The 2,491-nt window shown below is 34.0% G+C and overlaps 1 protein-coding gene across 2 annotated transcripts in view; it reads right to left on the reverse strand.

The window, feature by feature from the left end:
• Positions 1-756, reverse strand: part of ltb4r2a (leukotriene B4 receptor 2a) — a 16,593-nt gene extending 15,837 nt beyond the window's left edge. For both annotated transcript variants that reach the window (XM_053619067.1, XM_053619069.1), the window contains exon 1: positions 1-756. This exon is cut by the window's left edge and continues 1,869 nt beyond it. The gene's annotated coding sequence lies outside the window, so the exon portion shown is untranslated.
• Positions 757-2,491: the final 1,735 nt, after the last annotated feature.

Consider the following 2,491-nt stretch of genomic DNA (forward strand, 5'->3'; position numbering starts at 1 on the left):
ACACTAAAACAAATATGCACGTATGCTACTATAGAAGAAAGGGGGCGGAAGTATGCTAGTATGGACAGCTCCAGTCGATGCTCAGGTTTTTATACAATGATCTCATTAGGGCGGGGTTTCCCTTTTTTTTTTCCTTTTGATTACGTTTCTGATGATTCGCCGCAGTTATTTCTTTCTTCATATCTCATCTATCTTAAGTCATTAAAATCAAGTTGGTAAATAGATACGGATTTAAAACAGAGTATGATCTTTTTCTGAGAAATAACCGAGCAGGCCTAAAAGAAAAGATTTGTCACTGCAGTGTATGTGTTCGATGATCTCACAAAAACGATCCCATCGGCTTAACATACTGATCTCGCTTTATTACCTCATGTATCATTGGTCACACATGATTGGATCTTACTTTTGATTGCTTAATCTTAACATACCGATTCATTCAACCGTTTCTTTTTTTTTTTTTTTTTTAAATATATATCATTTGCTTTAAAATATACTATCTTAGCAACAAAAAAACACCAACAACAACAACAACAGAGACCCTCATAGAATTTGTAATGGTTTCCAAAGGTTATAATGGGAATTGTACTGGTTTTAATAGAAGCTCTAATAGTGCATGTGGGTCTATATTTATACATGTATAATATATCGTTTATTTATTGGGCGAATAAAACGTTCTGACTGTAATTTATTTACCGCAACGCTAATATAAAATGGATTCCATACGAATACATTAATAAATAAATAAAAAGAAATCGTTTTATATGCATTTGGTGGTTGTTTTCAATATTTGTTTAAGTAGGGCAACTGAAATGAAATTTTTTTTTTTTTTTTTTACGTTTAATGGATATAGGGGGAAAGAGGTAGCTGTGTATAATAGCACTAATAATTAAGATAAATAAATTAATTCCAGTTGTACAAACAACGACAACAAAAATCAGGTCAAAATACATTTCTTTGTGGAAGTGGGGTTGTTTACATTACACCATGTGGTTTTACAAAACATTTTTAGGGTGCGTTTTGATCAACACCCAAATTCTTTTGGCCTCAGGTTTAAGCCGCGTGTATGACGTCACACTGGGTGATTCAATTCGATTCCTTTCTAATTTCTATTCAATTCGGTTTGTATGGTCATTTCTCCTCGTTTTCTCACATCGCACGCCACAGGTAAGTTGTATAAATTTTATACAATAAAATTTTAATACGTGTACACAGTAATCCACATAAACCAGGTGTTTCAACATCTGTTGCAGCAATGAGATGCAGACGGAGGACCTGATGTGCTTTATCCAGACCCAAGTACAGGAGTCTGGCAAACAAATTCATAAAAAAGACCAAGTGGAGTCCTATTTCTTCTGGCAGATAATGGAGTGGTTCTGCTGTCGAAATAGAGTAAGAGTAAATCGACTGTTTAAGCAAAGTTAAAATATTTAAACCCATTTATAACACATTCTCTCTTTGTTCTGAATAACGTACTCCTGTTCAGTTACATCCCCAATACTAACAATAGATGTGTCACTTAATGATATTTCTTTTACAGAAAGTGATGATGTGTGAATTCACCAGTCATCTTCCAGGGCTATAGCCGGCTTAAGAAGAACCCACAACAAGTTAGTATCTCACACATCAGTATCGGCATCCGTCTGTATACGATTGTGTGATTTTGTAGTGCTTTTGCCAGCGCCATGCTAACTAACATGCGCCCTGCGATGGGCTGGCGCTCTGTCCAGGGTGTACGCCATTATATTTATAGTAAATTTCAGAGCACTGATGTGGAGTCTGAGGCCACTGATTTAGCTCTGTATGTGGATGACTGTGTAAACAAACGAATTCAAGGTAAAAAGGACAGATATGGTGATTGTGAAATTCACTGGAAAGTGATCTCAGCTAGATGTTTGATGATGATTATGATGATGTGTGCCTTATATGTACCAGTGGAAAGTTTTTTTGCCTGTATTTAGTCATTGCATTCCAACTTGTGCATCGGATTTGGAGATACGGCCAAGATTTCCTTCTCGAATCACGCCACTTTCTTCCATTTTTGTGTTTTAGTCTTTTATAAAAGTTGTTTTAATGCTGATTCACTGATAAAGCTGATAGGATTTTACTCGTGTGAAATGTATTTGTTTGTCTATTAGTCATAATGACCTTAAGTGTCATGTGCACAGTGTACTGGACTGTAATGTTTAGATAACACTTAAATTATAGATTTATTTCTATTTATATAATAACACAAAGCCAAACAAAATCAGAAGTAATCAGCCCTAATAGCTACTTTTTCTACACATATACTACCACTATTACAATTATTATACAATTATTACAAACATTATGAAGATTATTATTGTTGTATATACTTGTTGTATATTGTTGTGTATATATATAATAGAATATTTTTTGTTAATTATGAAGAAGATTATTATTGTTGTTGTTGTTGTTATTATGATTACTCGTTCATGCTTTTATTTTGAAATCATTCCTTCTTCCTGAGGGG

Source organism: Ictalurus furcatus, chromosome 29 (genome assembly GCF_023375685.1).
Source record: "Ictalurus furcatus strain D&B chromosome 29, Billie_1.0, whole genome shotgun sequence".
Classification (NCBI taxonomy): Eukaryota; Metazoa; Chordata; class Actinopteri; order Siluriformes; family Ictaluridae; genus Ictalurus; species Ictalurus furcatus.